Source organism: Juglans microcarpa x Juglans regia, chromosome 4D, assembly GCF_004785595.1.
Source record: "Juglans microcarpa x Juglans regia isolate MS1-56 chromosome 4D, Jm3101_v1.0, whole genome shotgun sequence".
Taxonomy (NCBI): domain Eukaryota; kingdom Viridiplantae; phylum Streptophyta; class Magnoliopsida; order Fagales; family Juglandaceae; genus Juglans; species Juglans microcarpa x Juglans regia.
The window spans coordinates 14,329,015-14,352,500 of NC_054600.1; positions in this window are offsets into that span (position 1 = coordinate 14,329,015).

The following is a 23,486-nucleotide window of genomic DNA, read 5'->3' on the forward strand; positions in this document are numbered from 1 at the left end:
AATTCCCGTCGTCTTTTCTAAAATCATTTTATAAAAAGTCTCACGACAAGGACGACCGTTACATAAGATCCTAGCTAGTCTAAGAGCACTCTCAATGGATTAGCCAAAGCTAAAGGATATTTTTTATGAATATAAGAGAAATTTGACTTTTAGCTATTTCATTCATATAAATCTCTATATTAGAATAGCTATTTTTTCATTATATAACAATAAAATAATATAAGATAAATTTGATTTTGGTTATTCACATCAAATCTCCACATTAAATTATCCATTATTCATTATATAGTAATGAATAACTAATAATTTTAAAAATATTTAACTTTTTTAATTATTAATTTATTTTATTTTATCATATTTTACTATTCTACCTATTATATATTAATTAATAATCACATTCTTGTTAAATTAATATATCACTAACTCAAATTAATATATCAATTGTGATAAAGTATGTGATAGAAAGAAAGAGAAAGAGAAATAATTGATAAAATATGTATTTTATATATGTACAGTAACCTTCAAATTTGAAAAAAATTTTTAAAGTTACTGTAGCTAAATTCTAAATATTTGGAATTTAACTAATCTATTGTGAGCATATTTTGCCCTCTAATAGCTAAATACTCAATGGATTTAGCTTTTAGCTAATCCATTGAGGATGCTCTTATTGTGACTTTTTTTAAAAAAAAAATTAGAGATTAATTGGCATAAGGTGCACACCTTTGGGTTAGTTAGAATTATCAGAGGCTTTTGGAAGTTTAAATATTTTATGGGTAAATGCCAAGAGACCAATAGGAGTATGACACATGGCATATTGATGGGCTAGTCAAATGGGCTAAGTATTGGATGGATTTAAGAGAAGCCCAAGAGAGTTTTATTTAGAGCCCTATTTACACTATGGATAAGATGGGGTAAAAATAGGTACCAAAAGCTTAGGCCCAACTTGGGAGATGTAAGGTTCCAAGCCCTTCTTGAAGAACACTAGATATTAGGCCTAACTTAGTAAGAGCGAAGATCATTGGCCCAATTTAAGATAGACCCAACATTTAGACCTAACCTAGCTGGCCTTTGAGGCCAAGGATATGTCTCACAAATCTGGACATAAGGTCCATATAATAACCCACACAAAAGCCCACAACCAAGGCTTATACAAATGGCCCAACTAAAGTCCAACCCATGAAGCCCAAAGCCATGTCTTTTTTTTTCATTCTTCCAAATGGGACCCACATACACCATATCATTGGTTGCCATTAAACCTAAGATGAACCACACGCCTCTAGTCCCTCCCAACCATGGATAACCTTCTAACATGAGTTAAAAATCACTATTCATCTCACACATGAATAGTTAACCTAAACATCATGATTTTTGCATAATCTTCTTTAAATTATTTTTCTTCACATTTATGATCTGAAATTTTTAAGTTTTATAATTATTTTACATTATTCTTATAGAACTCTAGAAGGTTAAGCTTAACCCAACACATATCAATTGGAAAAAAGCCATGTCAATGCCCAAAACAACCACCAATCGGCACCTTAGTGCACCACCATGCACACTTCATCAAACCAGCCCCTAAGAGCATTGGCATTGGCTTCATCAAAGTTATCTCTAAAATTTGATGAAAAGTACATTATTTCTATAAATCTAAAACTTCTCTAGTCATAACTCCACATTGAATTATCCATTGAATTTATCAAAATAATAATATAATATTATTTTTTTAATAAAAATATTTTTATTTTTTTCATATTTTACAATTACACTAATCATATGTTGATTAATAATTTAATTTGATTCTTACATTATTATTACAAGACGTGTGGAGATTAAATGTGAATAAAAAAAACATTTGGAGATTAAAAGTGAATAAAAAATAGATTTGATGAATGAATAGTAGACCTTCAAATTTGAAGAAACCTATAGATTTATTGTAGCTCAAAGTTTCACATTTATCTATTTGACTAATCCAATGCAGCCCTATTTTGATGAAATTCATCAAATTTTACATTTAGCTAGACTTTTGATGAAGTCAATACCAATGCTCTAACCCACGCCATTTCCACCAAATTTTCAAGGGAGATTTCACTATTCACACTTCACCACATCACTCAAGGTTCAAACCTAGCATAGGGCAAAATGACTCCAAGAAAACTAAAGCCAAAAACCCAACTAATTCCTTAGGAGGTGTAATTGAGTCCTAACAGAATACCCTTAGTTTCTTCAAGGATTTTTTCCTCTTCATTGAGCCACCTCCACACGCCATCATCCCTGCCCTCCAATACCTAAGAGGTCCCTCAAAGCACTCAAAGACTTGTTGACCATTTATTCCCCAAAGAAATGGCAAACCGATTAGCAATAGTAGTAGGTTTCACATGTCACTCAGCAACCACCTTCATTTTACTTCCTCTCATGACCTGCACATATATGATCACTTGGCAGCCAACCCAACCTCCTTCCAACACCTGAAAAAGCCATCAAATGAATTATTTAGACTTGCAAAACAAAGCCAAGGGAATTAGACAAACAAGTAATGAAAACTAGCCAACTTTGAAGACCACTACCCGTCGGCTACTAGCATGACCTCACCTTGCAATCCTTTGAATTTTGTTTCTATTTTCTGAACCATGGCAGCCCCTGCACCCATAACCCCATTGCAACACCTGGTATGGATGAAATCATGAAGAAATGGAATGCTATTCACCTTACCAAAGATGACAGAAGTTGGATTTTGGTACTCATGCCTCCACTGCCTACCTCCACCAATCCAAAACCTCAACTTCATCCAAACCCACGCCCCTCACCCTCCATGAAGCCCTGTAAATACCCCCTCTTCACTTCTAACTTCCTCACACCACTCCTCAAAGCTTTCCTCTAGAGCTCTTGGAAGCCATTCCCTCTTAGAGTGAAAATAGTGAGAAACCAAGTGAGTTGAGAGTGTTCTTGAAGTGAGTTGTGTTTGGAAGCTCAAACACCATGAATTTTGTAAGTTTTTAATTTATGACATGAGAATGAGGTTTTGATTGAGTTTAATTAAGGTTTGACATGAAAGATGCAAATCAGGTCATGACCGGTTAGAAATCTATATCTTGTGTTGATTATCAAAGCATGCATCCATTTTACTTGGTTAAAGTTTATTTATGTAATTTTGATTAAATTGCCTAACCTTATGTAATGAGCATTTAGAAAAGCCTTATGATTGGGATAAGGATGAAAATGCATGATTTAAGTTTTAAACCTCTCTTTGAGAATGAAAAGTTAGAAACATCATGAATATACTTAGTTGATGGTTTAGTGATGATTTGGCCTTCATTCGTGCATAAGTGTTGGGATGAACTTGTACGATCTGAATCTAAGTCATAAACTTGTCCCTAAGATTAGGTTCATGCTTGCCACTTGATAAATTTTGAGCAAATATGCTTCCATAGAGGCTATAGAGATGAAATCACATATAGGCCCATATAGATGCATGCCAAGGGTTGGTTAAATTTGGCCTAGTTGTGATTTGAATCTTGCAATTCTAAGGGCATAAATGACTTTAGAACATAGAAAATATGTGAACTATGTGAAATTTGGTGAATTTTTGGGCTCAAATGCAAATAGTAAAAATTTAAAGCCTTAGTGATAATTTTGCAAAGTATAGGAGCAGTTTTGTAAATAATTATTTGTGAATTCTTTTAATTATGAACATCTTCCTTAGTAGTCAAATTCCTAACTTAGAATACCTCTATTTACAGCCGCACCAATTTCCTAGCATTCAAAAAATTAGTAAGTTAACCTCTAACTAACTCTTAGATAAATTATTTATGATTTATATATAAATGTCATATTCATGATATAAATGTCATTTTGAGCATGAAATATCATATTATATGATACATTGAGTATTTCATTACTTGTTTACATGACATGTAGAATTTTCCCCATTTTAGCATATCATATGAATTGTCATTTTCACATGAAGCATACTTGCACATGTTATGAAAAATATTTTCAAGCATTGCATGAAAAGAAATTTTGTCACAACCCCAAAGACTAGGATGGGAAATTATTCTAGTGGAATCCATTTGTCCACTCTGGAGTGAATAAGAATGGAGTAGAAACCGTTGGGTTGATAAAGAACCATCAACGGGTTTCGAATTGATTCTTTATTTTTAGAATGTTGGAGCGAAGTTATTTATGGCACTTAATGCTGGTGGGTGCATATATTATGATGAATGTTATGATGTTATAAAATGTTATGTTATGTTACCAATGTATTGAGAACAAGTCTGCAAATAACGTAGTTTCAACATGAGTTGAACTACAGTTACCAACAAGTACTCACAGTATATAATGGGGAGCTGTGATGATACCACCATACATTATGATGTTATTGTTAATGATGGCTTTATTAATGATGAAAAGTTATGTTTTTGAAAAGATGAAATAAAAAATGTTCTTCGTAAGAAAATGAGCATAAAGTTTTTCTAGAAATATTGAGGAATCCGGATGGGAGACAAATACTAATTTTCTACATAGCATACATCTCATGTTTATAATTTATTATGCTTAACTTATCTTTATGCGAGTTGGTTGTTTAACTTACTGAGATTTCAAGTAAATCTCACTCTTATGGACCCACTACTATTTTTTTTGGAATGGTAGAAGTGGTGTTAAGACCGATAGAAGACAAACAGTATGGCTGCTGGATACATATGGTTGAAGAGGAGTCAGATCTTGAGTGAAGGTTGGATTTAATTTTAATGTTTATAGCTTTGACTCTACATACTATAGAGCGTATGAGAGAATTGATCTGACTATGGAACCTGGATTCAGTATTTTGTATTAGGGAAATTATATCCTTATGTTTGAACCTATGCCTTATTATGTGAGGCAATCTATTTATGGTTATTAATATATTTGGGATGTTTAGTTCATTCTGGCATAAAGCTTTATAAGTCACCCTAATGTCTGTTACGATTATTGCATACTGCTAGTTGCATACTAGAATGCATTGCATATTACTATCATTAACGGGGATATATAACCTTGTGTTGCATGTCCTGACACTCCACGTCTCCGTTACATCCCAAGCAATGACCTAGGGGGGTCAACATTCCCTTAGTGTGTATATAACCATCCACTACGGACTTAAATTTCTACCTTACAAACAGGCCCATGGGCTAATGGAAAAGACACTAAAAGAAATTAGTAACTTATCATATGAAACATAAATACAAGATAAAAGGCCTTAAGCCTACTGAGGGCCCTCAACCCACGAAGGAATATGTTGCCTCACAATTGCAACAACAGTTCTAGGCCCTTTAAATTCAGCCCACAACTCCTTCTAGCCCATGTCCCATTTCGCATCTCATTCCAGCATTTTTCTAGGTTTCCTTCTCCTAGCTGACAGACTCCAAGGGTAAAAAAAGACTTTTCACCTTGTGCCAGGTGGGCAAGAACTACCGTACAAGGGCAGAAACGAGGAGCTAAAGAGGTTGGTAGTTCTAAAAAGAACGGATAACAACACAAGTGCAAGCAATGGTTAAGGACAGAACCATTATGGATGTGAGAGCACTCCAAGATAATATGGAGGTGCTTAGAGGCGGCAGATGTCGTACACAGAGGCTCATACTTTATAAGAGATGTCACATCTGGAATGAGCCTGTGGAAAACAAATTACAAACCTGTAGGTCATATCATCTGATCTCATAGGTATGATCCAGTGCCATGTGAGAGACTCTTATTAGGAGATGGACTACGGGATTTGACCGAAGGCAAACTGTAGAGGACGTGCATGCCTTACTTCGGTTACTCTCTGCCATCCTGCAAGGCTAGAGGGCAAATGGATGGATGAGATCGAATATCTCCTATTCAAGCATATATGGAGTCAGACAGACGTCAGAGATACGACTGATGCCCCCCTCCCCCCCAATTTAAAAGAAATTCGATAAAAGCGAAAAACTCACTTTTGTGATTTTTAGGTATTTACTCTTGCATCTGGTCAGAGTCTTCAAGAAAGCATGTGACTTTAGGCCGTGACGGAAGGAGTAGTGCCAGTGCTACCATGTAATAGAAATATTGTTCCGGTAGGTTAGCTCCTATGACCTTCCTAGGAATGTGTCGTTGAGTATGTTATAAGATTAGGCTTTGCCTATTGTGTAACTCACCTCTTTCTCCATGAAAACAATATATGTTTACCTGTGTGCTGTGATTTTGAGATAATGTGTTAGGGTGATGCGAATTGATGATGATGTGGTTTCCAAGTGTTGAGTCTTACAATGTGTCGATTATCAGGGACGAGTTGAGGAGTCCCCATACCATTCTTATAGTACGTCGCCACGAGTTTCATACTGGTAAAGTGATTCCTCGTGATGATTGGGATGGAACGTCTTTGTGTTGGCCTCACTTGATGACACGGGTAAGAGATTCCCTAGGTTGATCAAGCACAGTGTTTTTGAGTTGGTTGACCGGGTAGAGAGATTCCCTGGGTTGATCGTGTTTTATCTTCGAGTTTTTTGACTAGGTTGAGTGATTTCCTTAGTCGATTAAGTTGGATTTAGTGAATGAGCTCACATGTTGGCCATGTAGAGTGAGTCCTCGAGTTGAACTGGTGAAGCAACTTCCCACTATGATTTATATGGTGAGATATTGCAGATTTTATGAGACTTGATAAGAGGATGATCTGTCGTCTTGGTAATGATATGCATGCATATGTGACTTTAGCTAAAAGGCGAACCGGCCGATATAATATATATATTATTTTTTATACAAAACAATGCCGTTTCAAATAAAACAATTTGAAACAGCGTCGTTTCTAAGTTAGGATTAAGAATCACATCCTTCGCCCCTACCTTTCTTCTTCTGTCGAACTCCCTCTCAGACTCTCTCTCTCCTCTCTCAGCCTCCCATTCAATCCCAACCGTCGATGAACCCCCATGCCCCATGGCCAACGCCTCTCTCCTCTCTCAGACTCCTAGTTCTTTGTAGTCTATAGTACGTCTATCACTCTCATCTCTTTCCCTCTCCCCTGTGTCTAATGCTATGTGACCTCTTCATCTGGTCTATTGTTTTGCAAGGTTGTCGATGACTCATTTTATGATTTAACTTTTAAGCATCTTTGTTATTTGTTATTTTTTTCATTCTAATTTACAATTTATGCGCCTTTAATGTTGTTAGCCTATTATGGAGTGATCTGTTTTTTATGTTTGAGTTTTTGATATACTAATTTTTTCATATTACTTAATCTTTAAATTATTTATTTATGTATGTACAAGCATTGTAAAATTTTTGGAGCGAATTCTTGGGACTGTGAATAGTAATCTGAGAGCTATTTCCAAATCCCCACTATGAGTGTTCTTAATATGTTCAATTTAATATTTATTTTGGCATTTTGTTTGAAAAAAAATATTATTGTTAATTTATGATATTCTAATTGTGTTGTAAAAATAGTTTGATATAAATTGAGAAAAGATGAGTAAACTAAAACCTAGATTAGAGTCTTAGACTTGTGATGTTTGCCATGTTGAAAACTACATGCTATGTAATTATAATTTGTGTTATGCATTATGTATAATGTACACGTAACATTTATGTTTTATTTTATAAATTAGATGGATTCTTCATCGACTCTAATTGATGGTGATTCAAATGAACTAACCATTAACTTGGGAGATAATTTGAGGGTGACCCAAATATCAAAACCCCCTAGTGCACCTACTAGTAGTACTTGTCCATTACCTAAGAAACGGAAATAAAAGGATCCATTGATTGTATGAAACCATTTTACGAAGGTGGAGGGTTGTCATGTAGATGACCCGAATGCTAAATGTAATTATTGTGGCAAGACGTACGCTTGACACTCAAAGAGAAAGAAACTCCAACAATGCAATACTATTTGTCTTCATGTCTTAAAAATCCTCATAAACATGGGCCTCTGGATAGGTACTAAAAATCATTAACAAGTGAGGCAACACCTAAGCAGGGGCTGGAGAGAGTGATAGTAGTACATTAAGGAGTATTGTAACCCACAAATATAGTGAAGAGGTTTTGAGGTTGGCGATTGTAGAGATGGTAATTATCGATGAGATGTCATTTAGAATTGTTGAAGGACAGGGATTTAAGACAGTGTATTGGTCTCTTGAACCTTGATTTAAAGTCTCATGTCATGTCATAGTTGCAAGAGATTGTATGAATTAGAATCAGGAAAACTTTAAAAAAGTGTTTAAAGATGGTGGCATGAGGATTTGCTTGACGACCGATACATGGACATTGGTACAGAATTTGAATTATATGTGTCTAACTACACACTTCATTGATAAGAATTGGAAATTGTATAAAAAATCATGAATTTTTGTTTAATCCCTAATCATCGAAGGGATACTATTGGTAGATATGTTGAGTCGTGCTTACTTGATTGGGGCATTAATAGGATATTTACTGTAACTGTTGATAATGCAAGTTCAAATTATACTGCAATTTCATATTTGAAACATGTTGTGCTCATATCTTGAATCTTATTATGAATGAGAGCTTGAAAGAGTGCAATGAAGTCATCACAATGGTTAGAAATGCAGTTAGATATGTGCGTTCATCTACTGCAAGATTAGACAAGTTTAAGAGATGTGTAGAAAAAGAAAAAATTGATTGTAAGAAAATGTTGTGTCTTGATGTACATACATGATGAAACTCAACCTATATGATGTCAGAGGTTGCTGAGAAGTTTGAGAAGGCTTTCAGGCAAATGGAGAGTGAGGATTATAATTTCCTCTCTTACTTTGATGATGGGCACATGAGGCCTCCTAAAGCTAGAGAGTGGGAGACAGTGGGGGTGTTTGTTAAGTATTTTAAAATGTTTTATGATGTCTCTAATAGATTTTCTGAGTCTTTATATGTGACAGCCAACACCAGTTTTCTAGAGAATTGTGATCTCCAAAATGAGTTGTTTGAGGAGTATGGTTATAAACATGAGAACAAAATATGATAAGTATTGGAGGTCATTAGATAGGATGAACTTGTTCATGTTAATTGCAATTGTGCTTGGTCCATGAAACAAGTTAGGGTTTCTTACTTTCCACCTGAAGAAAGTTCATGATGAGTTTCGTGCTGAGGAGTTGGTGTAGAGTGTGAGACAGGCATTAGCATATTTGTATACGGAGTATAATGCTACATTCGGTTACATCACGAGTATCCAAAAATATGAGCCCCCTCTGACATCTAGAACCATGAATGATGGTGATGGAAAATGTGAGATCAAATGGGTCTACAAGTGGTATAAAGCATCTTCCACCATGGGATCTACTATTGCCAAAATAAAAGTGGGTCGATATTTATCAGATGGTTGTGAGGCACTTAGCCCATTGTTTGACTTGTTGACTTGGTAAAAAATTAATGAGCTTAACTATCATATACTCACAAGGATTGTAAGAGACTTATTGGCCATGACTTTTTTATGGTTGCATCCAAGTCAGAGGTCATATGCTTGACCCTTTTTGGAGTTCGTTGGCTCAAAGAACCGTTGATGCACTTATTTGTATTCAAAATTAGTAAACATCCATCAACAACCATTGATATCGAGGAGACTATAGATAATGTAGAGAGCTTCGTAGTAGAATCGGGTAATATTTTCTTTGTTTTCATTGTAATTTAATTTTAATATTTATCATAATTCAAATTCGCTAATATTTTATGTTTTATTCCTATTATTAATATTTATTAATGTTTGTATATAGAATTTGGTGCACAATCAAACGTGACAACTATTAAAGATTGAAGGTTGAAGCAGAAAACATGAAGATCACTCCTAATTTGTTGTCATTTATCTATGCTATGTTTTTTTTCTTTTGCATTGTTGCTATGTTAAGACAATTTGTCTTCTTTTGTAATATGTAATACTAAACATCTAGTGAAGCTATTTTTATTTTTTTTAATTATGTAGTAAGTAGTAAGTAATATAGTTAGTATTAGTAGTATAATATATAGTTATAGTATTAGTATTATAAATTTATAGTTATACTAAGTAACATCTATGGCTAGTTTAGTAATTTTTTTTTATATACATAACATTACAAATACAAATGATATTAAAATAATAAAAAAAGAAAAATATAGAAATAGTGATCTAGAAATAGTTTAAAGTAAATTAAGAGTTTAAAGTAATCTCAAAAAGGCCCACAGTATACTGAAATAGTGTATAACAAATAGGCCCAAATTTAGAACAAAAAATGACCCAAACCGATAATAGACCGATGGGTCGGCTGAGAACCGATTCGGCCTGTATCCCTCCCCATAGTCAGCCAATTTGGTCGGTTTCCTCCATCACCAAAATACAAGTTAGTCAGTATCGGTTCGGGCCTCTCAAACCTTTCCACTACAGATCTAACTCGAGGGGGTGGGAGTTTTGGCTCATTTCCTCCTCCCTCCTTCTCTCCCCACTCCCTTCTCCTCTGTATAGTGCTCCATTTTTGTGCTTTTGTGTATTTGCATGCTAAATAAGCGAAAGCCGCAGATCTGGATTTTCTGGTGACCCTAGACCAGCACGCGCCCCTCCATGGTGATGCCCAGCCGCCGATCTTCAAGACCACCGAATGCGGCGCCAATCGGAGTGGCGAGTCGCTCGCACGTGCGGCCTAAAACTCTCAGAGACGTTTGGCGAGTGGCTCTCACGCACCACCGGGAGGCCTTCTGCCGATGTCACGCAAGGCGCCTACGGGGTCTGTGAGTCCGAAGTCTCCAAGATCGACCGTCGGTCTCCTCCCAGAGCAGCACGTGTACTGCACGCGCCACAGCAGCCTCATTGGAGCACTATTCCTTCTTGCTTTTACTGTGTTTTATTGTATTTATTTCGTGTCCTGTATTTACTTTTTAGTAAAATAAAAATCTAAAAATATGTCCCTTCGGACCTCGGTCTGAATGGTGTGATCTCCCCTCTCCGCTTAGGCGGTGTATGGGGTTGTTGTACCTTAGTCTGCTTAGTCGAGGTATGGGTTTTATCACCTGGTTACTATTAACTCTGTCTGGGACAGAGCTGTGCACGACAGATCTCTTAGACTTAGGTCTTTAGAGATCTGCCGTCTAGACTAGACCTTGTCAGCCACGAAAGTATGCTGGGGAGCTTTTATCGTCTGTAACTGACTTCTTTAAGTCATAATTGTATGTCCTCTATTATGAATAAAATGCGGTCCGTTATCATCAAAAAAAAAAAAAAAAAGGCCCTTAAATCCTCTAAGAAATAATATTGATATTATAATTATTTAGAAAATAATATATTTAGAAGGCCCCGAGGAAGACTCTAAAGAAATAAAACATCTAAAAATACAATTTTTGATTAATTAATATAAAAAGTAATTAACTTTATAAGTCTATATAAGAGCAAAGAACTATTTAAAGTATACTTAAGATAAAAAAAAACTAAATGAAGATCAATAAAAGCACTTACAATAGTTAGTGCATAATTACATAATTAAGAAAAAGTAAAAGTTCGTAGTATTTATGTTCAGTATAATAATTTATTACGTTACTGTGTCAAAATAAATAAAACAAAAACAAAAATTCTAAGATGTATGCCTTGGCCTCAATTTTAATGGAGTTGCCCCAGCCAGTGTTTATATGACCTCATTCCTGCAAAACAGTACTATGTATTACAATACATTATAATTCAAGAAAACTGATCCCCACACAGGAATGACAAAACGAGAGGGTGATATACAAGAGCATATAGAAAATCCTCGGCATGGATGGCTAGGCATCAACATACAATTTTGGGCCAAGGATTTTTTTGACAGGGCCTGAATGTTTTCTGCAAAAAAATATATTTATCATTTTTTTTAAATCATCATCTAAACATTATTTGATGAGACAGTAAATGATAGGCTCCAACTAAAATACAATGAATAGTCTCAAATCATTTAATATCATATTATGAGATGATAAGGGAATAATATTAAAAAGAATGATAAGTAGCATTACTAATATTATCGTAGTGTTTCATAAAAATATGAATTTTGTGAAAATCATCACATGCGTTTTTAAGGGTGTCAAGATTTGATTTGATTTGATTTTTTCTACTTTTTAGTTTTTTAATTTGATAGGATATGACTTATTGTCCTTCAATGCCTCTGAAGTAAGAGTAATGTTATATGCAGTCGTAGAGTGTACAAGTACTATATAGTTATTTTGAAAAAGAGTGAGATCTACTATTAAAAAATTAATTTATTTTCATATAAGTCACGTATTTATTTATTTTTTTCAAAATAATTGTACAGCATTTATACGGTGGACAAATGAGGACTTTTGGATTAAAAAAAAATATGTCTTTTCAGTAACTTTACTAGCCCAATAAACCGAATACCATATTTCAAGGCCCAATAATTCACCACTTGAGCTCATCTTCAATAACAGAGTTCAAGGCCCAGTAGCTGGCACTGAAAACTCATCTCCAATAGTATAATCCAATGCACAATTATTTAAGCCCATATTCAAATACCATATTTATTCATGGGCCAAGATATTATATTTTTCCTGGATGCAATACCAAGCCCTAATCCAAATGTCTAATTCATGGGCCGAATTGAACAATTTATTTCCTACAAATCAAACCTAAGCCATGTACCATTATCATAAACCTAAATAAATTTCTTATTTATCACCAAGATCAAGTATTTGGTGGTATAACCTACGTACTATTCTAAAAAAAATCTATTGATTCATCATTTGTGGCATCCCAAATATGAACATTTACACAATTGGTACACAGAGACAAAAACTCAAGAAATAAAATTCAAAGAAAAATATAGGTCGAAATTCCGAGATTTTAAATATCACATAAGAAATATAATCATCAAAAGAATTCTAGCTAGTTGCTACACGACCACTATGAACATAACTCATGGTGGAGCTTCGAAGTCCACGACCCTAGATGTCAATGCATACATCCTTACTTGGATAGGCAACCATTGTCCTAACCTAGTGGAGGATCTGCTCCCTTGACCAGCCTTAGGGCAATCCTTCGCATAGTAGCCTTGTTGGTAACATTTGAAGCTAGTTGTCGTTCCCTTACGATATTCTCCAAAATGTGGGTTGGCACATCATCCACAGGCAATAAATGTCCCTACAGGGTTGCAACTGCATTTTCTTCAACTCTAGCACTAGCTACAACTTTTCTTGGTTGGGCTCCCTTCTCCACCAATACATCTCTCAAACCAAGCAAAGGACACAAACATAGTCCATCAAGTAAAGCTCTACACTCTGCAATTGTATTCGTCGCTTGATCGTAAAAATGAGCAAAATCGGCCATAACTCTCCCCTGTGAATCACAATAATGCCTCCACCACTCGACATCCTTGGATTTCCACAAGAACCACCATCCACATTCAGCTTGAACCTCCCTACATACGGCCGCTTCCACGCAGCCAACCTTGGCATTTCTGCACTCACCGGCACAATTGGACAATTTAATTCCTGCAATACTAACAAATCATTATATCCCATTTTTCGGAATTGCTACAAGCTGCTAGTGATGTCCATTAATGTTACTTTAACAGCACGAATAATTGCCCTCCAATCATATTTTATCATCCATTCGAGCTGAACATCGAGACTTCCAAAGAGCCCATAAAATAATAATTGGAATGACTCCACGAATCCGTCCAACCTGAGATGACCCAACTGCACAACCCCACCAGAAATTCACCATTCCTGCCCAGCTCCTATTCTATGGCAACCCATCCTGTTGTTCCATGTTGCATCAGAATCTCTATCATTCAGTTTGTGGTATGAGACATCATCGCATGGGTTCATCTTGAGATGGGTTATTCCTAGGTGGTACATCAAGGTACCTAATGCCTAGTCTTCTACATCGGCCTATTCCACGAGGTTGCATGATTCCATTCAAGACAGGGTGTTACTTTTAGTACGGTTATGTTTATTTTTGTAATGGGATTGCCCAGGGCACCAATAGGACAAGACACCATTTGGATAGTGGTCAATTAATCAAATCAGCTTATTTCCTACCAATTAAAGTTGGAAGCTCAATGGACAAGTTGGTGGAACAATATATCCTGGAAGCAGTTTGTCTACATGGAGTTCCGATATCTATTGTATCAGACAAGGATCCTCATTTCACATAAAAAATTTGAAAAAGTTTGCAGGAGTTCTTGGGTACTAAACTGGATTTTAGTACAGCGTCTCATCCATAGATGGCTAACCAGAACGAACCATCCAAATATTTTAAGACATGTTGAGAGCTCGTGTCTTAGATTGACAAAGGAATTTGATCACTTGCATGCCATTAGTAGAATTCGCCTAAAATAACAGTCTTCAAAAGAATTCGCACACCTCTTTATTGGGACGAAGTAGGCAAGCGTTATGTTCTAGGACCAGAAATCATCGACAAACTAGCAAGAAGGTCCAACTGATCAAAGAGCGATTAAAGGCAACCCATTCTCGCTAGTAAAATCTCATATGTATATAAAAATCCCATATGTACGATCCATAAAACTCCCATATCTATAATATAATAATCTCAAAATATAACAAAATAACATATGAGAAAATCATCTGATCAAGATCACCATTTCCTATTCTCCAAAATAGGTCTTTTTCAAGAAGAGACCTTGCAACCAGCATACTTTGCCACATATAGGAAGGGTTGCTTCCTAGTTTTGCTTGAGAGAAAGTAGCTTGCGGGAAGTATTTGGCTTTAAGAACCTGTGATGCTAGTGAATGAGGGTTTTGAACAATTCTCCAACATTGCTTTGCTAGCATTGCAATGTTGAAGTTCCCAAAATCCCTAAACCCAAGACCACCTAACATCTTTGCCTTTTTCATTTGATGCCAACTAACCCAATGGATTTGATTCTCCTAAGCTTGCTGACCCCACCAATAGTTTTTCATAACCTTATTAAGTTCTTGGGGCAGGTGTTTTGGAAGCTTGAAAATTCCGATGTAGTAAGTATGAATTGGTTGGATTATTGATTTAAGCAAGACTTCTTACCTATTTGTGAGAGAATTTCATTTTCCAGTTACTCAATCTGGTTCTCACCTTATAAAATTCTATCCTGAAAGAACTAGATCAAGACCTCCCTACAAGTGCTTGCAAGCCCAAGTACTTTTCATAAGAATCAGTTGCTCTGATGCATGCTATGCTGGTGATGATAACTTGTGTCTCTTCTCTTGTGTTCTTGTTGAAGAATATTGAGGTCTTGTCCTTATTCACTCTTTGACCTGAGGCTTTCTCATAAGAGTCCAGAAGACTGAAAAGTATGCTCCACTCCAATGAACTAGACATGCAAAAGAGCAAACTATCATATGCGAAAAAAAAAAAAAACAAGCGGTTAATTTGAATATGACCCTTGGCCAGAGGAAGGCTAGCAATCAAACCTAACTCTTTAGCTTTGTTGAGGAGGTTACTAAGAGCTTCTAAGCAAAGGATGAAAATGTAGGGTAAAACTAGATCACCTTGACTAATGCCCCTAGAATGACCCAAACTTTCATGAGGAGTGCCATTAATGACAATGGAATATGACACTGTCCACACACATTGCATAATGAGATCAATCCACCTTTGAGCAAAACCCATCTTTTCCATTACGACCTTCAAAAACACCCATTCAACCTTGTCATATGCTTTGCTCATATCGAGCTTTAAAGTCATAAACCATCTCTTCCTTTCATTCTACTTTTCATTATGTGTTTGGACTCGAAGGCCACTATCATATTATCAGTAATGAGCCTGCCTGGGACAAAGTCACTCTAGGTTAAGGAGATGATATCTGGGAGTATAGACTTCAGTCTGTTAGCCATAACTTTAGCAATGATTTTATAAATCACATTACAAAAACTAACTGGTCTAAGTTTAGTTACCTTTGAAGGAGATTTTGTCTTTGGAATAAGGACAATGTGAGTATAATTAAGTCCTTATGGCCATCTACCATGGTTAAAAGCCTCTAATACAACAACACAAACTCTTGGACCCATTATTTCTCAATGGTATTGGCATAAGACAACAGGAAAACCATCAGGTCTAGGGGAGCCTAGGGATTCATGTTGAAAATAACTTCCTTAACTTCTGTTACATAGAATTCTTAGGTAGGAATAACATTCATATCTAATGATATCAAACAAGACTTTATGCCTTCTGGGTTTGAAGTTGAAAATAGCTCCTAGAAGAGCCTCTAAAAAATTTGACTGATCTCCATAGGCTTAGTGGTGGCATAGCCTTCTCCATATGTGATTATGTGAATTCTGTTTATTTTTTTCCTTTGGTTAGCACACTTGTGAAAAAACTTGGTGTTTATGTCCCTATATTTCAACCATACTTGTTTAGCCCTTTGTTTCCATTTAGTGTCTTCCTCTTCTAGTAATATGCCGACCTCCGTTTGCAAATGTTTGATCTCATTGCTAAGATTGCCATCATTAGTCTCTTATAAGCATTTGATTAGGTCAAGTATTGATAAGCCTGCTCTAACCTCTATGGAGATCCTTACTCCATTGCCTAAGCCTGCTTTAACCTCTATGGAGATCCTTACTCCATTGCCTTAGTCTCATTTGGCACTTTCTTAATCCAGTAGTAGCTTCTTTTTAACAAATTAGAAGAGCTCATTGATGCATTCCAGGCTTCATTGATCACTTTATTACAATCCTTCAAATCTAAAAATTCTCCCATTTCTTGTGTCCATTATGAGCCTACAAAGAAATAAGTAGAGGACTGTGATATGAAAAGTTGGCATCCGGGTTTCTAACAGTATATATGTCATACAAATTAAGCCACTCTGAGTTCCCGAGAGCATGATCAAGTCTTTCTTTTGTGAAATCACCACCCTATCAATTATTACTCCTAGTGAATCTTTCCATATGAGCATAAGGTCTTCTAGCAGCCCGATACTTTTCATTTTGTCGGAGGATTTCATTGAAATCCCAACACACATCCAAGCTATATTCTCTTGAGGTTTAATAGCACGAATTAAGCCCGTGAGCAGCCATTTCCTTCCACCTTCTGGCATGGTAATCATAGAAGAGATGTGCCTTTGGGTGAAGGAATCCAGCTCAACGTCCATGTGAGATTTGCATAGTAGAGCTAATCTCCCACTCCATCTTTTATTGTTAATAACAAAGCTATTGTCAAAGCCAATTTTATTTCTAATCAGTTCTACTTTCTCCCTGTAGCACTTGGTTTGAATAAGAAAGACTATCTATGGGCACTTAGTTTCTACTAGGTGGTGAAGCTTTCGGCAGTTCCCACTTAAGCAAATCATTGTTGTTGGTGAGGCTGCACAACAACCTCCACCAATCCAACTTGACTTATGCTTCTTCCAAGAGTGTGCTTGGACTTTGACTTCTTTGCCTAAGGACTATCCATCAGAACCTTAGTGCCAACTGAAAATGGCCTTTTCTTTAACTTCACTTGTGTAGACTCTTTAACCAACTTAGTTTCATCTTTATGATTTACTAAAGTAGGCCCCTAACTCTTCTATTCCAAGTAGTAAGTCTTACAAGCTGATTAAAATTGGCTTCATGATTCGGTGGGGACAAATTTGAAGGACTATCAAAATTGTTGCATAAAGGGGATATATTGGAAATAGGATCTTGATTAGAATTTTCCAATTCAAGGTCTATAAAAGTTGGCATATTCTTCCCAACTACAACATCTACCTGCATATCCTCACTGGCACAAGGTGAAGATTGACTTACCATCTTAAGACCACAACCAACTTGGAAAGGAAGGACTTCCCTTTCTTTCTCAAAGTCCCTGACTTCCTAGGACTCCTCTATTGGAACCACCAAATCTTCATCCCTAACTTCCTTGGATTGCACCTCATCCCTCTCCAATTGATTGCTCTTTCCTTTCCATCATTTATGTTACCTTTCTCATTGGACTTCCATTGCCAGCCAAGAGCATGACTGGTCGAGTCCGATGTGCCTCCATACTTTTTGGCCCCATACCAGAAGAAAGAACTGAAGCAGCTTGTATCCATTGTCCATACCGGTCTTGAGGAGCCACAGAAGAGTGTAAACCTGATGTTGGTTGAAGGCATTTTCTATCTTTATGCTTCACAGTACCACAGTTAAAACAAAAGTTTGGTAATCTTTCTTATTACTTGAAACTGATCGACATCTTCTTGTCACCAAGATTTAATAATCTACCACGAGCCAGAGGTTTGGAGATATCAAGTTACACTCTAATTCTCAAAAAAAATTCCCCAACTGAGGCTCTCATTATCAACATTCACCGTGAGGACATTACCAATGGCTAAGCCAATGAGTTCACCCATCTCCTTTCCCATGCCTTCTAAAGGAAGGTTATGTAATTGAACCCAAGAAGGTTCATACGTGAATTGAATCTTGTTGGGCATGGTAAACTTCCTTCAAATTCTTGAAGACTAACAAAATTTCTGTCAAAGGACCATGGTATAACTTAAAGGACTTTCTACTTGTCAGTAAACTTCTTGAATTCCAATAGAAATCTCTTCTCTCCCACCTCTTTGAATGTGACCCATCCATTTGAGTTCCAAATCTTGGCTAATGTTAATCTGAATGCCTCTTTATTCATTGCTTTCTCTTAAATCTTTGTTATTTCCCCTACCATCCTTAACGATCTCTTAAGACTAAAGTCTAAGAGACAAGAGCTTTGTTAGAGCAAAGAAGCAAAACCTCACCCTTCAGCAAAGGAGAGGATCCTAGACATGTGATAGATGATTGAAATGTACTACTGAATGCTTGTAGATGTTTATATGTATATATATATATATATATATATATATATAGTATCAACACATATTGAATAATGAAAGAAATGGAAATGCAAGGCATAATGAAAATAAAGGAAATTGGCTTAAATGCATGTTTAACTGTTTAAAATGCTTAAAAAGGCTATCACAATGAAAATGGTACAATGAGGTTAAGAAGCAAATTGCAATCGGAATGCACCACTAGTGGTGCACATAGTGATGCTCATTCCCAAAGAGGAGTAACTAAGTCCCGGGAAGAGCCAAGGCTGCAAGATCACTAATCCGCACGAGGGTTAACCGTGTGTAATGGACATGAGATTAAAAAATGAAAGACTATAAAGACAAAACTGAGGCTGAATGTTAATGTATTACTAAATTGTATGACTATGATATTGAGAAATCAAGGGAAATGTATGTATACGTATTAATATGACTAAATGTGATGAATGTGATTGTGAATGTTATTACATGAATGAAAACATAAGTTATTATATGTTTATAGCATAGAGTAATTCATAATGAGGATTTGACTCATTTTTATTTTAATGTGTGACTGTCATAGAAAAATACTTAAGTTGAGGCTTAAGCTGCAATACAGGACTTGGCATAGGGAGAAGATGCAAAGGCCAAGATCATGTACAAAGTTTTAAATTTATGCTTTTAATAGAAAAAGATTTGAGAAATTTTTAATAAGAGCTTTCACAAACTCTTTTTTTTTATTATTTTTATAAAGTATGATTTATTTTCATGTGATGAAATCTTTTATACTTAATGCTTTATTAAAAAGAAGATTTTTAAGGACAAATAGCATTTTGGTCCCTGTTGATGTCCTATTTCGCACACCCTTGGGCCAGGCTCCAATAACTCAGGTCTTCACAATGGCCCTGTAAAAAGAGAAATGTACGCTGCAGTAAGAGGGCAGCCTAGGGGTCAGTAGAGCCTCTGATGCCAAAGTCAGTAAATGCTCTTGGAGTCTAGTAAATAAGTAGGAAAGCTTAAAATTCAGAGAGAGTATTCTCGTACCTGGGATCGGCTATTTATACTAGAAGTTTGGTGAGTAGATCAAGCCTGTCGCAATGATATCTGGAGTCTTCGTACTGTTCATTTGTCAGAATCTTTAAATGTGGCAGGGCTCCGTGTCGGTTTCGTAATTGTGAGTGTGACTTTATTTACAACGTCATTAATATGGGGTAGTTTCTTGAGCCTTAACCTAGCTTATGGGAGCCGTTGATGCTTTGATTGCTGATCAACCAAGGGTCCTCCGCATTTTCTGTGTATACCCTATTCTCGAGGAAGGCCGCCAATGCGTCTGGTTGAGTTATCTTTTTGACCAGATGGCGTCTCTCCCTGGCTGACGGTTTGCCTCGTATTCATGTCAGATCATCATTGGGCTAGGTTTTTAGGCCATGGCCCTATGGGCCTTTCCCGAGGGGAAAGTTCCCCTCATAATTACCCTGCCAATTCTTCTCGATCAGGTCTAGGAGGAATTTCCTCTATCTCCTTTGTTTTAAACTTGATTAAGTTCCTGGCCTATCTGGCCACATGCTGAATCTCCATCTGTATTCCGCCCATATGGCTGTGCAATGTTAACCACGTCTCCGCTTTTAATTGGCACCCCTCCAGCTTCTCTGCCACGTATATATCTTTTTTAGTCATCATTTACACATTATCTCGAGGGATACGCTATATAGCAGTTACGTTAATCGAGAGATCCTGGTACTTTGAGACGCGCGGAGTTATGACACTTCGATAAGGGGAATCCCCCCCCCCCCCCCTCATCTATAGATAAGGACTCTCCTTCAATCGAGTGACCCCTCGTAATTTTGGCCTTGTTCGTTATTCTGCACCTTTATTTCCTTGTCATTCTTCCAAAGTTTTTTTTTTCATGAATCTCTCCAGGTTGTTATGGGCCCAAAGAAAACCTTGCCCCTAATTCCCAATCGGCGGCCTCTGGTGCCGTTCTAGCCACTGTCGCTCGAGATGACCCCTTACGGATGATTTTTCGGGATTTTTCTGGTGGTCGTCAATTACCTCCAAGGAGTTAGAGGAACTGAAAGCGACCTATGTGATTCCCTCAAAGCTGGAGCTGGAAGTGCCCTCTCCCATCGGCGGAGTGGTGGATGAGGAAGGCAATGGTACCAGAGTTGTGGTGCCCTGCAATGTTCTCTTGTGGCCTGAGATTGCCCGATCCTCGGCTGATGCGTTAAGTGTTGGATTTCTTCACTCTGGCATCATGCCTTAGAGGAGGTTGGGTCTGACTATCCTAACTTGACTGCTCGTGAATTCTTCATCACCACAATTTGGTGTGGAAGGGTCGGCGCATTTACAACTTTTAACCCATCCAAGAGCTAGTCTAGATAGAAGAACGGCACAAGGTAGTGAAGGGATACAACTGCAAGTTCTTCTTACTGCCAGTCGACGGTTGGGAATATCCAGCCAAACAGGTCGTTAGGCAACTGTTCTTCGTTCATGCCAACTAGGGCACAGTTTCTGACGCTTCAATTTGCCGCCTTGACCCAAATCCCTATGAGGAAGCAAAACTGGCGATTGTCAAGTCCTGAGTGGTGGCACATCCAAGCGAAGTGTACTCTGAAGCCCTGCTATCGGATGATAGCCTTCGTTGATACTTAGTTCCCATTGTCGGCCAGCGCTCTTACATGGGGATTCCGATGGAGCGAACTGCCGCACCCAATTCTCGTCATCCTGCTAGCCACCAATTGTGGGGAAGGAAAAAAGACCACGCAACCCGTCTCCCCCGTCATTCCTACTGGGGTTCCATCCACATAGGTGCTTCATCTCCCTTCGCCCCCGAGAGCATCCAAAGTGTTAATGTAGTCTGCCGTCACACATTGCTCTGTGCCTCCGACCTAGAGAGTCTTTGTTGACGCAACTTCTGAGGCCGAAGTGACTCGTCCCGGTGGTACAGCGAGGGCAATAGGTGATGTTCTCGGCAAGGAATCCGTAGGTGTTGCTGATGAAGATGGGGTGGTTGTTGAGAAGGTCCCCGAGCATTTTTGGACGACCGAGCCATACGGCCGCGCTGAACGTGTCCATAGAGTAGAGGGGAAGGATAGGGTGCTACTTATCGGGGTAAATGATGACTTGCATAATTTCTTATATTTTCTCACTTCTAACTATAACTTTAGTCTAAATTTATTTAATTTTGTTAATTTTTTACTTCATTGTCATTATTTAAATTTATTTCAGATTTGAAGAAAATGAAGACCCAATTTTATAAGCCTATCGTCAAAGGACTCTCAGATTTAAATGAAGATCTATTCAAATATAAGAGTTGATCATTAGTGTTATTTGGGAATAAAGATCAAGTTAAATTTTTGAAGACGTTGGCAAAGAGAAGTGGTTTGAATCTATTCTATTGGCATCTAACTACGTGGAGGAGAAAAAGTAAAAAAGTAAATAAATAAAATATATTCATCAAATTCAAAAGGAAGAGACGTGATGCTAATGGTAGGAATGGACTTGACTTAGTCTACCAACTACCACCGTACGATGGGTATAGGAAAAGAAAAAAAAAAGAGAAAGGAAGTTGAACCTGGGAGGACGCGAAAGGAATTTGAAAAGAGAAGTTTTAGCTTTAGCTTTAGCTGGACTCTTGGACGTGGAGTTGATTCTCGATTATTTTTGTTTTCTTTCCGGTTTTTGGCATGCAGACGCAAGCTGGATTTTTTTTAGCATGCACGAAACGAAGTGAAAGAATAGAGCAACGTAACGCACTGAAGAAAAAAAAAAAAGAAAAAGAGTGAGAGCAGATGAAAAGGAGAAGCAGGCAGATGGAACACAGTAGGCTTTTCGGCTTTTGGCACGTTTTCGACGCTGCGACTTGCGACTTGGAAGGCTGGGACTGTGAGGAGTATTTTTTTTTAGTGTTAATTTCCTTCCATTATTCCTCTCAGAAAAATTATGCTGAATTTGTTTATGTTGAATTTAATTTTTAGCATGAACTAAATTTTTTTTATTTTAGGAAAATGATGTAATCTAGTTCTGAATTATGCTTGTTTTTCTATTCTAATTTGAAGTAATTCTCTTCTATGTTTATCTAATTTATTCTGAGTTTGTTGCTTCTAATTAACTGGTCATTAATTAGATGATTTTAATCTTGTGATTTGCTGTCGAAAGAGGGAATTATAGGATAGATCTTAGATATTTCGGCATAGGTAAATATAGAGATCAAAAGACTTATATGAACCTTAGTATTAAAATCATTGATCTTATTTTTTTCTTGCTTTATTAATTTTGCATATTCTTGTGTCAAATGATGAATAAGAATAATTTTCAATTGACTATCGAAAGAGGCTTTTGGATGTTTGTGGAGATTTGCTAACAAACAGAGAGAATTAAACTCAATTAGTTAGATGAGTAAAACATAGTGAGCGATTAGGTGAATTCGATTTCCTAGAAGTTTTATTTCCCATTAATTTGATCTTTGAACAACAGTTTTCTTTTGCTTTGAGTATTTTCTTTGAATTAATTTTATTTTAAATTGCAATTACAAAAATCTTAGTGACTTTTCTAGATAAAGTCGAGATTAGCATAATTTCGGTATTTGTCAAAAGTAAGTTACCAATTCCTGAGGACGATACTCTTCTTATCACTTTACTATAAAACTACGATATTGTGCACTTGCAGTTTTGCACCGATCAAGTTTTTGGTGCCATTGCCGGGGATTGATTTCTTCTTATTTTTGCCAATATTGATACAATGTAATCTTGGTTTTAATTTAGAATTTTGTCTTACTTTATTTTATTTTATTTTATTTTC